The following is a 20,667-nucleotide window of genomic DNA, read 5'->3' on the forward strand; positions in this document are numbered from 1 at the left end:
ATCTGAGCAATGCTTAAAATTTTGAACTATACTCAGTTACACTCTCTCGAGGTTGTACCCCTCCAGTGTCCTCTCCAGTAACTGCAAGGCTTCCATAACCCAAACTATAAGCGTTCTCCTCTGTGACTGGAGTGCCCATCCCCACACTCTCTTTCTCCCAAGACTCTACCCCAGCAGTCCCCAACCTCCCTAGTCCCAACCTCTGACTCAGTCAGATTTCAGGACATCTTACGTATTCATACCCCCTTACCATCCTGCTAGCTCTGCCCTTGAAGTCATTGTTGGGATCTAGTCTGAAGTTTCCACAAGCCCATTTGGAAGTATAGCAGAACAAAAGTATTAAGTGCCTTTCTGTTTCATACGGAGGATGTGTGAAAATGACGCCACTTTGACTGACCAGATTAACAACAGAGTAACCAGGTTACTGATGTTTTTTCTTCATAGAGGTTTTTAGTTCTTGTTTAGTTAACATGGAAACTGAATTTAGAGAAAATATCACTATCTTAGATCAAGAGAGGGAACAGAAGAGGAAGTACTTGTTCAAGTTCTCACTGCCAGGAAATGGCAGAGCAGGTGCAAGGACTTCCTAGATCAGCACAAAGTTTTCTCTGACCTACAGTTTTTATTAAAATCTTTATTTAGGATGTTGTAATCACAATTTAAAAGTTACTTGTTCTTACCTCTTTCAAATGAAAACAAAATTATTACTCTACATAATTTTGTTTATCACTCTACAGGCAATTTTAATTTATAAAGCAACTTCAAAACTTAGTTTTGACCCTCCAAAAGCTATTATCTACCTACTTTTAGGTTCTATTTTAAACATGATATATTTATATGTCCCTTGACATTTTACATAGAAATACACAAAAGTTTTCAAACACTGAGACATTCCCTTTGCATCTAGAGGAAGTTTTTGCTCTTATAGTCAATTTGTATATAACCCTGTATTTTTGCTCCTCTAAGGGAGAAAAAAAAAAAAAAGCTAGTTAGCTTCTTATAAAAAATTAAAACTCTTTTGCACAGAAAATATTAGGTAAATGTATTTTAAACTAAACTACACACATATTTACTTAGTATGTTACTGTACATTTTGTCATCAGTATTTTATTGTTTCTTCTTTTTACTAGCAATTTTTCAGATATGTTTTTAAATTCACAGAAGTTCTATTAACCTTTTGTGAAAGGTTAATTGAGGGAAAATATCTATTCACAATAATATTCACTTGAGTCAAGAAGTTTGAAGGAAGAAAATGACATAATGAATAATGTTCTTTGAAGCAAAATACTGCATAAAGCCTATGATGTATTTGATCCCAATTGGATTAATTGGGTTTTAACAGTGATTTCCCTGAGTTCAAATGCAGCTCAAAAATTAAGGAGGCTGTTGTTTGAATAATCTAGTATTTAAAAAATCTTTTTTTGGTCAGTTTTCAGAAGTGGAAAAGAAACTTAATTTATAGTGATCAGACATGAGCTCTGTTTGGGACTATATAGGTGCACAGCTATCTTTAATTTAAAATCCTGGTTTGTCCACATTTGGAAGACCAATTAGGCGAATATATAGAGTTCACATAAAGCGTATATAAGAATTTATTTGTTATATGGTGCTTTAACATGGCCACAATAACAAAGAGTATGCATAGATGACTACTGCAATTGTTTTAGGCATGTTAATTTTTCTTTCATAACTTACACTGAAAAAAATACACATACACACATACATCATACAGACACATATATAGGACATATATAAACACATGATGTATACACGCATACATATATAAGAGAAAGTTTTTCAAATGGTCTGAGTAAATGTAAATTAGATGACACAATGCAATTTTAAAACAGAAAGAGAACAAAGGCAAAGAAAGGAACCTCAGCATATCACTTGGTATATATAATGCAATTTGAAGATATTTAATTTTCTAAATCATTCAAAACATATGATCAACTAGAGAGCTGCTAGAGATTTTCCAATTTATTATTTTCTAATTGTTTCCAAATATTCCAAATCTTTTCAACTATTTTTATCACACTGATTTTTAAAAATTACAGTAATAACAGTTAGTGTTTACTGAGAACATGCAATGCATTAGACTTAAGTAAATCACATACATTTTCTGATTTCACTTTCAAAGCAAATCTTAGATGCAAATAATTTTGGCATCCCATTTTAAAGATGGGCAAACTGCACTACATAGAAAAGATACATAATTTTCATGCTGGGACAGAATTACAAAATCTTTTCTAGAAATATGAGGTGGGCAAGGGAGGAGGAAGATACAGGGCTAGATATTTTCAAAGAGAATATATAAATGCAAGACAGGCATGGAAACCCATGGTAATTCAGGCATTTTATTTGATGTGATTTGGGGAATGGATAAATTCATAAACACACAATACCAGAATTATGCATTAGGGTTTCTTAGAAGTTAAGAGATATTTTTTTTCATCTCTTTCACATCATCATTCCCATACATACTTCATTTTCCAGTAAAGTAAGTAAGGCAACTAAAGTTTGGGAGAACTGTCTAAGATCATGCAAATGACCACCTGAACATCTGTGTGGGAACATACTTTTCCTGCCTGCCCTGGCAGTTCTTTAAAGTACTTTAGTTTAGGCCTAGAAAATCAATCAGGTCTGAAACATCTTCAAGGCAAGCACCAATCAGCACCAATCCCCATCAACCTAAAAAAGCACCTGGGAGATCCACATTGTCACAGAATTATATAAGTCATTTGGAAATGTGTTTTAATGAGGTGCTTGTCCTATGGGAAGAAGGTTTGATTCTAATTAAAGATGAAGTCAAGATATTTTTTTGCAGTTTCATTTAATGATGATTTGGGGAGGTCTTTTCATTTATAAAACCTACATGACTCTGCAACTGGACAAACTTTAGGCAGAATTTGCAGTATTAAAAATGTGTTCTTAAATGGATATTAAGGAAATTTTTATCTGACTTTGTAAGAAGAGTGTTCTCCTCAAACAGAAAGTTTTAGTGTTGATAGAAACATGTGGATTCTAAGTTTATCAAATTACTAGAATTTGGAGTTTTAAAGATCCAAACCACTGAGTTGTTACAAGGCTGATAAATGATAGCTGAAGAAGTCACTTTAGAATCTCTTCCACTGAGGCAGAAGCTTGAGCTGTGCAAATGTACATAAATATTTATCTGAATCTCTTACCGTTTCTATATTTACCCTAGAAATGGCTTTTCAAAATTTATACTGTTCCAGGGCCAAAGGCGATTTTAAGATAATGAGTTCAAAAAGTTTCAAGCTCATTTCTAACTTTAGAAGCTATTATACTTGTACCATTAGTAAAATATTTTTCTCTGGAAAAAGCAGCCTGCTTTCATAATGTCCTTAACTTTAATAATTATTGAAATATATAATATTCTAGAAAATGTGGGTCTTTTGTTATACCTCCCCTATATTATGACACACATTTTCAATTTTATTATTGAAGAAAAAAAGAATTAAGAAAAAGCTCCAGAGAATGTCTAATTATCATACAAGTAATTTTACTAGATTAATATCAGTCCCATGCCAATTCTGTAATTCTTAACTCCATAAAGTATCTGGGCCAATTTTAACACTTATCTAACAGACACATGAAAAAATGCTCAATATCACTCACCATCAGGGAAATACAGATCAGAACCACAATGAGATACCATGTCACACCAGTCAGAATGGCTAAAATTAACAATGCAGGAAATGACAGATGTTGGTAAGGATGTGGAGAATTCTGGAAATTCTTACACTGTTGGTGGAAATTCTGGAAAACAGTATGCAGGTACCTCAAAAAGTTAAAAATAGAACTACCCTACAACCCATCAATTGCACTACTAGGTGTTTATCCAAAAGATACAAACATAATGGTTCAAAGGGGCACATTCACCTTGTATTTATAGCAGCAATGTCCACAATAACCAGCCTATGGAAAGAACCCAGATATCCATGAACAGATGAATGGATAAAGAAAATATGATATCAGAAAGAATTAAATCTGTCCATTTGCAATGACATGGAAGGAACTAGAGGGTATTATGCTGAGTGAAATAAGTCAGAGAAAGACAAGTACCATATAATTTCATTCATATGTAGAAGTTAAGAAATAAAACATAAATAGAAGGGAAATGAAGGAAAAATAAAATAAGATAAAAACAGAGAGAGAGGCAAACTATAAAGGTTCTTAACTATAGGGAACAAACTGAGAATTGCTAGAGGGGAGGGTGGTGGGGGATGAGGTAATTAGGTGATGGGCATTAAGGAGGGCACTTGATATAATGAACACTGAGTGTTATAAGCAACTGATAAATCACTAATAATACACTATATGTTAACTAACTTGAATTTAAATTAAAAAATAATTTATGAAAAAATAGAGTCTCTCAATAATTCATTTCAAAATTATAGCACATATGCTGCTGATTGAACATCTACTAATTACCAAGCAGCAGACACTGTGACAGCCACTGGAGACAGAGAAGTATCTATGACTTAGTTCCTCTACTCAAGGAGTTTAAAACCTAGTGAAGGCTTATACAGAAATAACTACAATTTTCATTAAAGTATCATACTCCTAGCAGGTCACAAGAAGATATTTATAAATTTTAATAAAGGAAATTAGAGAAAGCTTCTTGGAAGCAACCTGTAACACAAAAACTGAGTAGGATTTTTCAGGAAGAACAAAAGACAAAAATACAGACACAGTAGGGTAGATAATTTCTTACAATTTTTTAATTCAATGTGTTTATGGGAGTAGAGTATAACAGCAAACTAAATTTTAAAGTGGTGGGGCACAAATCATACTAATAAATATGTACATCACTCTCTGAGTAGTAGGAATATAAAGATAACTGGACAAAATTAGATTGCCTCTGTAGAAAGATAAGCACTGAAATGAGAAAATTGCTTCTGGTGTTTTAGGGAAATCTGCAGAAAGAGAATCTAACGTAAAGGCCATGGAGATGAAAAGAATGAGATCTGAGTTTGACTTGTTAAGTTTGGCTTCACGGGTTTGAAGAGTTCAACATAGCACACGGTATATGGATGAAATAATTTAATTTTTTCAATAATTGCTACCAAAGTTTTGTTAAATACCCTACTTTGCTGGGTAGAAAGGAAAATTATGCTTACCAATCAATGACATCTAAGTCTATTCCAATAATTCTCCTGTCATTTCTAGCTTAAAATTTCAAAACTTCATTTAAGACCATTCAAAATGTCTTCTCAAAGAGCCCATGTCAAAATGTCAGCAAATACAATGAATGAGCTGTTATCTGCAGAAAGACCTGGGAATGGGGATTATTTCTTGGCACCTTGAAGGTAAACTTTCTCAGTTATAGTAGAGTGTAATGCTATTCTTTGATGTGACCTATCAAAAGGCAATTGAATGCATACTGATGATTTTAGATAATAGGATTTTCAGATATGGAATAAAAATATATGCATTTAAAATTATAAATAAAATTTTAAGTTAAAAAATAAAAGTTATGAAGGAATATGAGAAAATTTTAAGGAGACCAGACTGATTTCTATAAATGAAGCAAAGTTAACTAGAAACTTAAAAATTATTCAATGTACATATTAATTAAGATTTAATAAGAAATGGAGTATGACTATAACTGCTGGTAAAAAGAAATTTATTATAGGAAGTATATCCTATACAAATATGGAAGGTGCCAGGGAAGTGAAAGTCTGCAAGTTGATGTTTAATGACAAAGCATTACCTGAAGTACAAGTGAGTTCCCAGGAAACCCAAACACTAAGCATATCCAGGCACTAGGTTGGAGACACAAAATGGGAGACCACATAGCAACTATGGTGAGCTCCCATGCCTTGTGATTACGTAGTTAAACATCTTTTGGTGGCTGGCCTTGCATCAGTGTTAGCAGGGCCAGTGTCTGGGAAAACAAACTGTACAAAAAAGAGAAAAGAAACTGGGACCCACTATCTACTTACATGTCTATCTGAGACTTATATGACCATATAACTTAACTGACCATGTAACTGAGGATGATGGCCACTGCTTGACTTCCACTCTTCCAATGTCCTTCACGCATTTTTTTTTTTTTTTTTGGTTAGCTCTAATTCATACCACAAAACCTGGATATGCCAGATTTAAAGCATTTTTATAATCATCTTTTAACCATATGTAAATCTCCAAAATAAGTGTCATCAAAATTATGGTTCCACCTACTTTTCTGCAATTCTCTGTCTTCCAACATGAATACACTAACACTTAGGTAAAAGAGATTACAAAGTTTCTCACTTTATCCACCTTGAGGAAGGCCATTCTTCTAGCTGAATCACCTTCCTTCTTTGATAGCTTACAACTCAAATACTGAGATATAATGTTAGCTGCTGTTAACATATTTTATGTAGATAGTGAAAGAATGAGAGATGAAAAATAGAAAAAAAAAAAACCTAGGTAAAAAAAATTAAAAATAACTACAAAACTTGTTTTTTCCCCCTACAACTGGTCACATGATCGTAGGTACTATTTAAACATTGTTCTCTTTATCATCAGAAAGATTCTGATGGGCTAATGATTCATTGCTTGTTACATTTATCCAAAGCTTCATTTTTTTTTAAGCTTTATTTATTTATTTGGGGGGATGGGTAGAGGGAGAGTGAGTCTTATGCAGATTCCATGTAGATTGTGAAGTCCAATGAGGGGCTCAATCTCACAACCCTGAGATCACAATCTGAGGTAAAACCAAGAGTCAGACACTTAACCAACTGCACCACCCAGGCACTCCCAAACCTTCATTCTTGAAAAGTCTGCACCAGCAATGGTCTCATCTCTATCTGGTTGTTTTAATTTTTCTATAGAAACTTATCACATAATAAATATCACATGATAAAAATATGGATGAACTAAGAGGTCTCCCAAAAAGTCCCTTGTGTTCCAGACTCACTCCTCCTTGTCACCAGAAATGAAACTGGATGTATTAACAACCCACTCTGTCCTTGATAATCAGGATCACCTCTTCTAAAAAGCAACTTTCTTTTTTGTTTATTCATTCAGTGGCATGATAAACCCAAAGTGGTTAGGTGGCAGTTTCAGTTTCTAATTTAGTGGAACTATTGCTTTGTCCCTTTGTGAATGTCCCCTGAAAACTAACACTTGTAAACTATCATAACTCAAAGATACAAACCCAGGAAACCAAATTTTTGCTAGAAAACATTAGAGTTAATGGTGGTAGAATCACTCCCTTTGCCGGATCAGGGATCCTGATTTTGAAAAAAAAAAAACAAAACAGTATCATATTTGGTTACTTATTTAGAAGATAGACCACATTTTAAAGGACATTATCTCAAACAACATAAAGCTTTTCACCTGTAGTCATATACTGTGTCTTCAAGAGGCAATTAAACAATTCTATCAGGCTAACTGCTTTAGGTGATGAGGAACATAAGCCAGTGAATTACAAGAGTATGAGCTCACTTCTAAAATTCATTTATTTTAAAATAAGTTTAAAATGCTCTGAAACAATGCTCTGTGGTTATAAACAAACATTTTTTAAGTTCATGATTGGCAATTTTGGCAGAAGTATTGTGAGAAGAAAAGCTATATCCATTATCCATAGTAACTGTCTACTTCAGTGAGAATAAGACACTGTCCCTTTTATCATAGAGGTGTTCCAGTGTAATCAACCTGCCACACATAGTGGGATCAACTTTGATCCCTTTTGATGGCACATGGACACTTAACTATGTTTTTTTTGTTTTTGTTGTTTTGTTTTTTGTTGTTGTTATTATTATTATTTGCCTTGTTGAGTAAAGATCCATGTTTCTGAACCAGTATAATAAACTCAAGAAATAAGCTTACTTAATATGACCATTAATCAAGAACAAGGGTGGCTAAGGCAAGAGTCAGACTGACATCCCCTGGACAGCTCATCTTAATGAGCTGATCAGTAAGATTCTTTCAGCTGTTCTGAAAAGTATTTTGCTTCATGAAATAAAATTACATTTAAATCTTGCCCATTTAAAAAAAGACCATCCATGGTTATCTTCCTCAGACTACCTTGTCACTAATTTTTCAATTGTGTTTTTTCTGTCTCCAACCATCCAGCCAAATCATTACCTACTGCCAACAAATCACTAAAGTCTGTATTTCTGTCTGTCTCTCATTACAAATGAAATAAACAATAGATCCTTTACTCAAAACTTTGCCATTCTGACAGTTTTCTTTCACTACTTCTTTTGGGGTCACCCATGAGGCAACAGTGCTGAATTTACCCAATTTAAGGTGAAGCCAGCATAACTATGCAGAACCATCATTAAACTGTGCCTGATTTTTTTTTTTTTTTCTCCTTTCTCAGCCAACTAGTCGTAGGAAGTTTCCATGAAGCTATATACAGTGAAGCAGGAGAGATAATGAGGAACATGGTAAGAAACACACTTGTTCACATAATTTACTTAGCGTTTTTGGTTCTGTTCAAGGCAAATCTCATTTATGTCACCCCATACACAAGCCCAACTATATGGTTCATGCCCAACTGTATGGTATATCTCGCACATTTCACAATAAGTCTCTCAGATCTCAAGGAAACTTGGTGACACTGTTTAAATGTTCAGTTTATACTAAATCTTGGTAGTAAGAGATAAGTTTGTGGTTTTGTTTTGTTTTTGTTTCCATTTTCCTCAAAAGAATAATAGGGCTTCTCTATAAAACCTAAGGTCTGTGTTATTATTGACATATAGTTCCAGCCAAAGGCTCCACAAAGGATCTCTATTGGTCACTGATACCTCAAGCATAGTTGTATCTATTGAGAAATACATGAACAGAGTCTCACTGATTGGATTTTGAAGTCCCAGAAAGAAAGAAGAGAGAGAGAAAGGAGCTGGGAAAAATATATATGTTTACATATGTGTATATGCTTTTTACATATACTATATTTAATATTATATATTATATATTATATTGTACAATATATATACTATATATATCTATGTGTGTGTATAAAAATAAATATATATATATAAAAATTAAGGCTAAAAGTTCCGAATTTGAGAGAAAGACATAAATTTACAGATTCAAGATGCTTGATGACCACTAAAACATAATTTTTTAAAAAAGAAAGAAAAACATATCACATCATATTATAGATAGCCAGAAAAACCAAAAATAATTACTTCTTAACATACAGAGGATCAATCATTCAAATGAATAAAGAGTTCTTATCTTTAAGAATTCTGAAGGGCCTGGAGGAGGAGTCAAGATGGTGGAGAAGTAGCAGGCTGAGACTACTTCAGCTAGCCGGAGATCAGATAGATAGCTTATCTAAAGATTGCAAACACCTGAAAATCCATCGGCAGATCGAAGAGAAGAACAGCAATTCTGAAAACAGAAAAACAACCACTTTCTGAAAGATAGGACCGGCGGAGAAGTGAATCCAAAGCGACGGGAAGATAGACCCTGGGGGGAGGGGCCGGCTCCCGGCAAGCGGCGGAGCAACGGAGCACAAAATCAGGACTTTTAAAAGTCTGTTCCGCTGAGGGACATCACTCCAGAGGCTAAACCAGGGCGAAGCCCACGCGGGGTCAGCGTGGCCTCAGGTCCCAGAGGGTCACAGAAGGATCAGGGATATCTGAGTGTCGCAGAGCTTGCGCGTATTGGAACGGGAAAGCCGGCTACAGAGACAGAGCCGACAGTAAGATCACAGCTCGGTGTTACCTTGAACTGGTCGCAGGCTCGGTGAGCTCGGAGCGTGGCCAGAGGTCAGGCAGACGGGAGTAACTGGGCGCTGTTCTCTGAGGGTGCACTGAGGAGTGGGGTCCCCGGGCTCTCGGCTCCTCATGGCCGGAGACCAGGAGGCCGCCATTTGTATTCCCGTCCTCTGGAACTCTACGGAAAGCGCTCAGGGAACAAAAGCTCCTGAAAGCAAACCTGAGCGGATTACTCAGCCCGGCCCCTGGTAAGGGTGGTGCAATTCCGCCTGGGGCAAAGACACTTGAGAATCACTACACTAGGCCCCTCCCCTAAGAGATCAACAAGAAATCCAGCCAAGACCAAGTTCACCTACCAAGGAGTGCGGTTTCAATATCAAGGAGAGCAGCAGAATTCCAGAGGAGGACAAAGCAAAGCACGGAACTCATGGCTTTCTCCCTGTGATTTTTTTTTTTCTTTTCTTTTTTTTTCCATGTGATTTTTTTACTCTTGTGGTTAATTTAATTTTTTTCTTTTTCATTTTTTTTCTCTTCTACTGCTAAAATTTTTTTAAACTTTTACCTTTTACTTTTTTAACGCTTTTTTAACTAGTTTATCTAATATATATATTTTTTCCTTTTTATGTTTTTCTTTATTCGTTTTCCTTTTTTAAATTCTTTTCTTTTTTTTTCTTTTTTCTTTCTTTCTTTTTGAACCTCTTTTTATCCCCTTTCTCTCCCCTCATGATTTGGGATCTCTTCCGATTTGGTTAAACCATATTTTCTTGGGGTTGTTGCGACACTTTTAGTATTTTACTAGCTCTTTCATATACCCTTATCTGGACAAAATGACAAGGCGGAAAAATTCACCACAAAAAGAGAACAAGAGGAAGTACCGAAGGCTAGGGACCTAATCAATACAGACATTGGTAATATGTCCGATCTAGAGTTCAGAATGACAATTCTCAAGGTTCTAGCCGGGCTCGAAAAAGACATGGAAGATATTAGAGAAACCCTCTCGGGAGATATAAAAGCCCTTTCTGGAGAAATAAAAGAACTAAAATCTAACCAAGTTGAAATAAAAAAAGCAATTAATGAGGTGCAATTAAAAATGGAGGCTCTCACTGCTAGGATAAATGAGGCAGAAGAAAGAATTAGTGATATATAAGACCAAATGACAGAGAATAAAGAAGCTGAGTAAAAGAGGGACAAACAGCTACTGGAACACGAGGGGAGAATGCGAGAGATAAGTGACAACATAAGACAAAAGAACATTAGAATAATTGGGATTCCAGAAGAAGAAGAAAGAGAGAGGGGAGCAGAAGGTATACTGGAGAGAATTATTGGGGAGAATTTCCCCAATATGGCAAAGGGAACGAGCATCAAAATTCAGGAGGTTCAGAGAACGCCCCTCAAAATCAGTAAGAATAGGCCCAAACCCCGTCACCTAATAGTAAAATTTACAAGCCTTAGTGACAAAGAGAAAATCCTGAAAGCAGCCCCGGGAAAACAGGTCTGTAACATACAATGGTAAAAATATTAGATTGGCAGCAGACTTATCCACAGAGACCTGGCAGGCCAGAAAGAGCTGGCATGATATTTTCAGAGCACTAAACGAGAAAAACATGCAGCCAAGAATACTATATCCAGCCAGGCTATCATTGAAAATAGAAGGAGAGATTAAAAGCATCCAGGACAAAAAAAAACTGAAAGAATTTTCAAACACCAAACCAGCTATACAGGAAATATTGAGAGGGGTCCTCTAAGCAAAGAGAGAGCCTACAAGTGGTAGATCAGTAAGGAACAGAGACAATATAAAGTAACAGTCACTTTACAGGCAATACAATGGCACTAAATTCATCTCTCTCAATAGTTACCCCAAATGTTAATGGGCTAAATGCCCCAATCAAAAGACACAGGGTATCAGAATGGATAAAAAAACAAAACCCATCTATATGTTGCCTCCAAGAAACTCATTTTAAGCCCGAAGACACCTCCAGATTTAAAGTGAGGAGGTGGAAAAGAATTTACCATGCTACTGGATATCAGAAGAAAGCAGGAGTGGCAATCCTTATAACAGATCAATTAGATTTTAAGCCAAAGACTATAATAAGAGATGAGGAAGGACACTATATCATACTCAAAGGGTCTGTCCAACAAGAAGATCTAACAATTTTAAATATCTATGCCCCCAACGTGGGAGCAGTCAACTATATAAAAAAACTAATAACAAAATCAAAGAAACACATAAACAACAATACAATAATAGTAGGGGACTTTAACACTCCCCTCACTGAAATGGACAGATCATCCAAGCAAAAGATCAGCAAGGAAATAAACGCCTTAAACGACACATTGGACCAGATGGACATCACAGATATATTCAGAACATTTCATCCCAAAGCAACAGAATACACATTCTTCTCTAGTGCACATGGAACATTCTCCAGAATAGATCACATCCTCCGTCCTAAATCAGGACTCAACTGGTATCAAAAGATTGGCATCATTCCCTGCATATTTTCAGACAACAATGCTCTAAAGCTAGAACTCAACCACAAAAGGAAGTTTGGAAAGAACCCACATACATGGAGACTAAACAGCATCCTTCTAAAGAATGAATGGGTCAACTGGGAAATTAAAGAAGAATTGAAAAAAATCATGGAAACAAATGATAATGAAAATACAACGGTTCAAAATCTGTGCGACACAACAAAGGCAGTCCTGAGAGGAAAATATATAGCGGTACAAGCCTTTCTCAAGAAACAAGAAAGGTCTCAGGTACACAACCTAACCCTACACCTAAAGGAGCTGGAGAAAGAACAAGAAAGAAACCCTAAGCCCAGCAGGAGAAGAGAAATCATAAAGATCAGAGCAGAAATCAATGAAATAGAAACCAAAAAAACAATAGAACAAATCAACGAAACTAGGAGCTGGTTCTTTGAAAGAATTAATAAAATTGATAAACCCCTGGCCCGACTTATCAAAAAGAAAAGAGAAAGGACCCAAATAAATAAAATCATGAATGAAAGAGGAGAGATCACAACTAACACCAAAGAAATACAAACTATTATAAGAACATACTATGAGCAACTCTACGCCAATAAATTTGACAATCTGGAAGAAATGGATGCATTCCTAGAAACATATAAACTACCACAACTGAATCAGGAAGAAATAGAAAGCCTGAACAGACCCATAACCAGTAAGGAGATTGAAACAGTCATTAAAAATCTCCAAACAAACAAAAGCCCAGGGCCAGACGGCTTCCCGGGGGAATTCTACCAAACATTTAAAGAAGAACTAATTCCTATTCTCCTGAAACCCTTCCAAAAAATAGAAATGGAAGGAAAACTTCCAAACTCATTTTATGAGGCCAGCATCACCTTGATCCCAAAACCAGACAAGGATTCCACCAAAAAAGAGAGCTATAGACCAATATCCTTGATGAACACAGATGCGAAAATACTCAACAAAATACTAGCCAATAGGATTCAACAGTACATTAAAAGGATTATTCACCAAGACCAAGTGGGATTTATTCCAGGGCTGCAAGGATGGTTCAACATCCGCAAATCAGTCAATGTGATACAACACATCAATAAAAGAAAGAACAAGAACCATATGATACTCTCAATAGATGCTGAAAAAGCATTTGACAAAGTACAACATCCCTTCCTGATCAAAACTCTTCTCACTGTAGGGATAGAGGGCACATACCTCAGTATCATCAAAGCCATCTATGAAAAACCCACCGCAAATATCATTCTCAATGGAGAAAAACTGAAAGCTTTTCCGCTAAGGTCAGGAACATGGCGGGATGTCCATTATCACCACTGCTATTCAACATAGTACTAGAGGTCCTAGCCTCAGCAATCAGACAACAAAAGGAAATTAAAGGCATCCAAATCGACAAAGAAGAAGTCAAATTATCACTCTTTGCAGATGATATGATACTATATGTGGAAAACCCAAAAGACTCCACTCCAAAACTGCTAGAACTTGTACAGGAATTCAGTCAAGTGTCAGGATATAAAATCAATGCACAGAAATCAGTTGCATTTCTCTACACCAACAGCAAAACAGAAGAAAGAGAAATTAAGGAGTCAATCCCATTTACAATTGCACCCAAAACCATAAGATACCTAGGAATAAACCTAACCAAAGAGACACAGAATCTATACTCAGAAAACTATAAAGTACTCATGAAAGAAATTGAGGAAGACACAAAGAAATGGAAAAATGTTCCATGCTCCTGGATTGGAAGAATAAATATTGTGAAAATGTCTATGCTACCTAAAGCAATCTACACATTTCATGCAATTCCTATCAAAGTACCATCCATCTTTTTCAAAGAAATGGAACAAATAATTCTAAACTTTATATGGAACCAGAAAAGACCTCGAATAGCCAAAGGGATATTGAAAAAGAAAGCCAAAGTTGGTGGCATCACAATTCCGGACTTCAAGCTCTATTACAAAGCTGTCATCATCAAGACAGCATGGTACTGGCACAAAAACAGACACATAGATCAATGGAACAGAATAGAGAGCCCGGAAATAGACCCTCAACTCTATGGTAAACTAATCTTTGACAAAGCAGGAAAGAATGTCCAGTGGAAAAAAGACAGCCTCTTCAATAAATGGTGCTGGGAAAATTGGACAGCCACATGCAGAAAAATGAAATTGGACCACTTCCTTACAGCACACACAAAAATAGACTCAAAATGGATGAAGGACCTCAATGTGCGAAAGGAATCCATCAAAATCCTTGAGAAGAACACAGGCAGCAACCTCTTCGACCTCAGCCACAGCAACATCTTCCTAGGAACATCGCCAAAGGCAAGGGAAGCAAGGGCAAAAATGAATTATTGGGATTTCATCAAGATCAAAAGCTTTTGCACAGCAAAGGAAACAGTTAACAAAATCAAAAGACAACTGACAGAATGGGAGAAGATATTTGCAAACGACATATCAGATAAAGGACTAGTGTCCAGAATCTATAAAGAACTTAGCAAACTCAACACCCAAAGAACAAATAATCCAATCAAGAAATGGGCAGAGGACATGAACAGACATTTCTGCAAAGAAGACATCCAGATGGCCAACAGACACATGAAAAAGTGCTCCATATCACTCGGCATCAGGGAAATACAAATCAAAACCACAATGAGATATCACCTCACACCAGTCAGCATGTCTAAAATCAACAAGTCAGGAAATGACAGATGCTGGCGAGGATGCGGAGAAAGGGGAACTCTCCTACACTGTTGGTGGGAATGCAAGCTGGTGCAGCCACTCTGGAAAACAGCATGGAGGTTCCTCAAAATGTTGAAAATAGAACTGCCCTATGACCCAGCAATTGCACTACTGGGTATTTACCCTAAAGATACAAACGTAGTGATCCAAAGGGGCACGTGCACCCGAATGTTTATAGCAGCAATGTCCACAATAGCCAAACTGTGGACAGAACCTAGATGTCCATCAACAGATGAATGGATCAAGAAGATGTGGTATATATACACAATGGAATACTATGCAGCCATCAAAAGAAATGAAATCTTGCCACTTGCGACAACATGGATGGAACTAGAGCGTATCATGCTTAGTGAAATAAGTCAAGCAGAGAAAGACAACTATCATATGATCTCCTTGATATGAGGAAGTGGTGATGCAACATGGGGGCTTAAGTGGGTAGGAGAAGAATCAATGAAACAAGATGGGATTGGGAGGGAGACAAGCCATAAGTGACTCTTAATCTTACAAAACAGACTTAGGGTTGCTGGGAGGAGGGGGGTTGGGGGGGTTGGGGTTTAGACATTGGGGAGGGTATGTGCTTTGGTGAGTGCTGTGAAGTGTGTAAACCTGGCGATTCACAGACCTGTACCCCTGGGGATAAAAATACATGTTTATAAAAAAATAAAAAATTAATTAAAAAAAATAATAAAATAAAATAAAAGGCTACCCTAAAAAGTAAACTGAAAAAAAAAAAAAAAAGAATTCTGAAGGGCCTGAAAGGCTGAAGGAAGTCACACTGGGGAGAGCACAAAAGTCCCAATGTAAATTTCATTCAAATCCTTGGGTGATTTCTAAAATGTTTGCACATAAGACAAGAACCCAAGGGACTTCACAGAAAACAATATTTCAAAGGTTAACTAATCTGAACAGAGAATTTAATAATCACTAGGTAGGAGAGAAATAATTTAGAGTCCTGCTCAGTTAGACTGGCTTAATAAACACATCACATTTTCCACTGAAACCCTAGAAGGTATATGCCTCAGGAACAAGAACTATATGACTAAGGGACATGGTATAGAATTAAGGACATATCTAGTCAAAAAAGTTGAAAACCAAACCTCCACAAGATCATGGTGATCCAGTTATATCATTCTGAGCTGAATCAAAACTAAATACTATTTCAAAAAAAGTATAAAAATTACATAGTCTCTATAACGAATCATCTACAAGTCTGGTATATAAAAGAAAATTTAATATGGATACCAAAGAGCAAAATAGTGTGACTCATAACCAAAAATAAAAATATACTATAACTATATAATTATAATACAATGTAATACAATATAAGTAGACCCATGGACTAATCAGTAGCCCAGGAGTTTAAAATGACTCTGTGGGGGTGCTTGAATGGCTCAGTCTTTAAACATCTGCCTTTAGCTCAGGTCATGATCCCAGGGTCCTGGAATCGAGTCCCGCATCAGGGTCCCTGTTCAGAGGGAAGCCTGCTTCTCCCTCTCCTACTCCCCTTGCTTGTGTTCCCTCTCTCGCTGTGTCTCTCTCTTTCAAATTAATAAATAAAATCTTTAAAAAATAAATTAAATAAATAAAATAAAATAAAAATAACAGTAAAACAAAATGACTGTGTAAATATGTAACAAAAATATATGTAATCTTAGGTTAAGTATAAATCATTACCTTTCCTGATAGGGAAAACAAAAACCAAAACCCAGAGAGAGTCTAGCTCTCAGAGAAAACTTTAAGATAACTTCATATACTTTCTATACAATCTCTAAGGAAAAACAACAGAAGATCTTTCATTAGAATTCTAATTTTTCTACACTGTATGCTTTTCACAAAGATTTAATTTGTGTCATTTATGTTACAATATTAGATAGATTCCAAAACCATCTACAACCCCGAAGACAGTTTGCTCTAATTTCCACAAACATGTGCAATATGTTTAAGGGCATGCATTAAAAGCATGAAATCCATTATTTTCCTATGCCATAAAATATTCCATATGTCTTAATAATGGAAAGTATATTAATAATAACACTCTAATTCTAAGATCACTTTGCTCTTTGCTGACTTTGACTCATTAACTGGGAAATACAAGATTGATTCCCCTAGTGCTATGGCTTATTTTAAACCCAGTATATTAAAACTGTGGCATTCTAATGATTCTTTCAGAAATATCATTTAAACAAAAACATTGACAAGACAGATTCAAACAAAAAACTAAATGGATTAGATAGATTAAAAAGGTATATGGATAGTTGTAGAATAAAACTAAATATCATCCCTATTTAATAATAATTGTCACAGTAAAAATATTGAGATAAAATTTTTCATTAGCATTAGCAAGTAGTCTTCTATTTAGATATAAAGTTCATGAAAACTCTGTTATGACAAATGAAGAAAGTTACAAATTTTAATGGAAAATTTAAAATAAAATATCAATAAATGGATAGACATACCATGTTCTTAGCTACAAATATTAAGTGCTATGGAAATGTCTGTACTCACCGTTTATTTATAAATTTAACATATTTTACATTTAAATTTGAATGGAATTTTTAATTTACAAAAAATAATTCTGAAACATATAAAAGGGTATAAGCAAGCAAGAATATTCCGAAGATGAGTAAAATTGTTAGAGAAAAAGATGAAGTAAGTTTACCTCCTATTATTATCTACTTTAAATATTTAAAACCAAGTTACACCATGTCAATAGAGAAATACATAGCAACAGAGAATGGTTGCGAGTTTAGAAACACCCAATTTTTTGATAAATGATTACCAAATAATGAGTAAATTTTGAGAAGGAAAAGAATAAGTAAATTCTGAAAGGTCAAAATGAATAAATCCCATTAAAAAATCTTGATAGAGGGGCACCTGGATGTCTCAGTCAGTTAAGTGGCTGCCTTCAGCTCAGGTCATCATCCCAGGTCTGGCAATCAAGCCCTGTATCAAGCTTCCTGCTCAGTGGGGAGGCTGATTCTCCCTCTGACCCTACCCATGCTCATGTTCTCTCTCTCTCTCTCTCTTTCTCTGTCTCTCTATCTCATAAAAATATTTTTAAAAAATCTTGATAGTGATATAAGGAGGAAAATACACATAGTAACTATAAAAGATTTCTAAAGAGGGGAAAATTTATATTTTTAAGAGGGGGTAATTTTTAAAAAGTTAAAAACTCAAATAACAGAACATAGAAATGAAGTTATAATTCTTAACTTGAAGAAGAAAGAAAATATATCTTGTTTTGTGAATCCAAGTAAAATAGTAACAATAATTGATTGAAGAACAGCCAATGTATATTTTTGAACTTTGTTAAAATAAAAAAGAATATTTTAGTCAGCTAGACCATAGCCTTGGGAGGATATATATTTATGTATGTATATGTGAGGTATATATACTAATATATGTTTTATTATGTATTATATTAAAAACCCACTACAGAATAATAATAATAATAAATGTCTTATTGAATGATTTTCAAAGACAAATAAAATAATAAATATTAAAATAAAAAGCTTTGTAAAGTATTCTTGTTTTTAATAATTATTAACCATTTTTCAAAGTTTGAAAAATTTCCAAGGGAAAAACAGCTATGGCAAAGTCTTATATGAGATATACTGCTGAGATAATAATGAAAAGATAGCTTGATATAGCTAGCCAAGGCTAAGTCTGAGTTAAATGCTATGTGTGAGTAAATTTTTATGTAATGATTAGATGAGTTATGAGAGGTACATATTGGAATGCAACTGGAAAAGCATTTCTAAATCAGGGACATGAAAATGTGAGAATTAGATAGGTATAAGACCAGGGAGTGCAACATACCTCAATATTTCCACTATTTTTTAAAGCACAATTATTATGAAATTGTGAAGTATGCAAAATGTTGAGTAGAAATTTAATCTTTTTCTCTTAAGCTAAGATGACAAAGGAGTAGGAGGACCCTGAGCTTGTCTTCTCTCTGAAACAGAGCTAAATAGTCAAATTATTCTGAATACTCATGAAGTCAATTGGAGGTCTGAGAGAAAAAAAACTCCAAGTCTACAAGTAGAAAAGTGACCATCTTTTGGAAGATAGTTCACTTGATAGTTCACAGAAGTTCACTTGAGAAAGACATGGCTGTGGATGTGGCGGAGGGGAGGGAGCCTGCTTACACAGGCTACTGCAAGGTATTAAAAGTGATAAAACACAAAATCTGAACTTTTAAGTTCATTATCATGGGGGAAATGCCAGGATTAAAGGTGCTCAGGTGAAAAAAAAGGGCAGAATGTCAGGGGGCCTGAGGATCCTCTAGGTTGCAGGAAGAATAGACAGTGCCAAGATGTTGCACTGTTCCCAGGCATAGAAGCCAGGAAGCTGGCAGAGAGCAGTGGGTCCTGATGTTGGCTTTCTACTATAAACTGCAAACTGCCTCAATCAAGTATTCACTTTCCTGGGACTGGCCAGCAAGTGTGGCAAAACCCTCCTCCAGAGGAAGAGAATGAGTCCCTGTTGCTGTGTCCCTGAAGTTTGTTGTTTTGAAACTCAGTTACACACCTGAGAAAAAAAAGGCTCAGACACAAGCAGGATGAACACAGGCATCAGACAGAAATGGGTAAAACAAATAGGGTATTGAAGGCTTTTCTGTGAGAACTCATTTAGAAGCAGAGAGCCCAAAATTTCAGCTCCAAGGCTAGAGAGGAGGGCTATTCATCTCACCTATCAGAGTGTAAAGCCTTTAGTGAGCAAAGCAGTGTCACCTACTGGAAGCTGGAGCCACATACACCAAGCAAGCCCCTCCCACCCTGGGCCCTGGGGATATATCTCCACTGAAACAAGTCCACTTGAGAATCAGGACAGGAATTGTTTCTCAGCCTTTTGGCTAAGATCAAGTGGAGAATCAGCTCAGGAGGCCCCTCCCGCAAACAACTAGCTCACAGTTTATTAATTGTGGAATGCTGCAAAGTTTTACCTCTATGAGAAATAAGATCGGGGTTCATTTTTATTTTTACTCTTTATTTCTTTTATTTCTATTATTTTTTTCATTTATTTTCTTATATTTTCCAATTCCTTTCTTATTGTTTATCATTAATATTTTTTCACAGTTTTTTTTTGATTCAACAATTTTATTTTATATTATTTTATTTTATTTTTTAAATTTTTTATTTTTTATAAACATATGTTTTTATCCCCAGGGGTACAGGTCTGTGAATCACCAGGTTTACACACTTCACAGCACTCACCAAAGCACATAACCTCCCCAGTGTCCATAATCACACCCCTTCTCCCAAACCCCCTCCTCCCAGCAACCCTCAGTTTGTTTTGTGAGATTAAGAGTCACTTATGGTTTGTCTCCCTCCCAATCCCATCTTGTTTCATTGATTCTTCTCCTACCCACTTAAGCCCCCATGTTGCATCACCACTTCCTCATATCAGGGAGATGATATGATAGTTGTCTTTCTCTGCTTGACTTATTTCGCTAAGCATGATACGCTCTAGTTCCATCCATGTTGTCGCAAATGGCAAGATTTCATTTCTTTTGATGGCTGCATAGTATTCCATTGTGTATATATACCACATCTTCTTGATCCATTCATCTGTTGATGGACATCTAGGTTCTTTCCATAGTTTGGCTATTGTGGACATTGCTGCTATAAACATTCGGGTGCACGTGCCCCTTTGGATCACTAAGTTTGTATCTTTAGGGTAAATACCCAGTAGTGCAATTGCTGAGTCATAGGGCAGTTCTATTTTCAACATTTTGAGGA

The sequence above is a fragment of the Mustela erminea genome, chromosome 2 (assembly GCF_009829155.1).
Source record: "Mustela erminea isolate mMusErm1 chromosome 2, mMusErm1.Pri, whole genome shotgun sequence".
Taxonomy (NCBI): Eukaryota; Metazoa; Chordata; class Mammalia; order Carnivora; family Mustelidae; genus Mustela; species Mustela erminea.